The sequence below is a fragment of the Pelmatolapia mariae genome, linkage group LG16_19 (genome assembly GCF_036321145.2).
Source record: "Pelmatolapia mariae isolate MD_Pm_ZW linkage group LG16_19, Pm_UMD_F_2, whole genome shotgun sequence".
NCBI classification, from domain to species: domain Eukaryota; kingdom Metazoa; phylum Chordata; class Actinopteri; order Cichliformes; family Cichlidae; genus Pelmatolapia; species Pelmatolapia mariae.
This window is the reverse complement of record NC_086241.1, coordinates 27292913-27294418: the sequence shown is the minus strand read 5'-3', so window position 1 is coordinate 27294418 and position 1506 is coordinate 27292913.

Here is a 1506-nt window from a genome sequence, read left to right as displayed (position 1 = left end):
AGTGTGTCTTAAGTAGTGGGACCCACATGGGTTTCCCTTCACGAGGCATGCACTCAGTCACCGGCTCATTGTCAGAAAATGCTCCGACGTTCTTTTCCATCAGCTGTTCGGCCTCCACCTCCGTGCCATCCATCCCCCAATTCCCCGCAAAGGCACTGGCTATTACTCATCATCAGTGGTAATGCGGTCAGCCTCTTTGGAGATTGTCCCCTCATCTTCTGGAGAGGAAGTTTCTTCACCTTGGGCAGATGTCTTTTCTTCAAGGGCAGAGCACTGCTTGCTGTCCTTGCTCTCTGACCAGATCATACAGACAGTGCTTGAAGCAGTGATGACCTTCTTGCCATCTTGCCAGAAAAAATGATCTGGAAGCTGTTAGGCTTACTTACAGAAGCAGCACTGTCTGCACCTGCATAAACCTCAGAACAGATTTACAAACAGTGTTTGTTATTGTTTGCGCTGCAGCTGCAACTTTGAACTCTGCAAAATGTCCTGCGATTTTTTGTTTGTTTTGTTTTTTGAGAGTTAATATTTTGGGTATGGTATCTTTTTATGAAAAGTACAAAAGTAAAAGTGCTTTCAGCATGTGCTTCAAAGCTAAGTTTGACTGGGAACCTCAAAGCTCAATAGCCTACATCAATATTTGATGTGTCATCATTTAATTCAGTCTATCTTGCAAATACATGTTTGTGCTGCAATGTCATGCACAAGCTCAAACCTATGTCAAAATTGTGTCATTCTTTTGGTCCATTGGAGTGTGGTAAGCCATCAAACATCCCTATTGGAAACTAGGAATATTACATGAAATTGCTTGTTTGGCCAAAAATTGGTAAATTATGTAATTTGGTAAAAAACATTAAAAACTACAATTCATGTGTTGAGTTTAGAATGAAAGCAATTTTACCTAAATTGCATGATTTAGTACTGTCAATAACAAGGAATCAAAAAATGTTATTATAACAGGTTTCAATAGGCCAAGAATGGCCACGATAGAGCCCAGAGGGTTAAACTTTCTCTTACTATCCTAGTTTTGTCTTGCAAGACAGCCTGTCTGTTTGTCCCAGGATATTCCACGACCGGCTTTCGTCTGCTGTGGATGAACATTTGTAGTTTTCTTGTGTTTGCAACTATTTTTATTCGTAAAAATGTTAAATGCATATTTATTTCCCTAGCTGGCTGTACATATTTTTTTGTAAAATATATTTTCTTTTTAAAAAAAAAATATTTTTTTAAACCTTTGAGTGTTTTTGTAGAGACTGTATCACACCGTCCTTTTCATTGCACCTTAGTAAAAACACACTGCAGAGGTCAGTGAACATAGGAATATTTTACTTAGCACCTTCATACAGTAAAAGAAAAGAGAAAACAAACAAGAAAACAAAGTGCTACATAAACGGCTTAAAAAAAACAAGCAAACTTAAATCTCTGCTGTGCAGGAACAATGAAAATAAATAGAAAATTTCTGTACTATATAAAAACTAGGAACACAAATAGAAAAACACAAAGAAA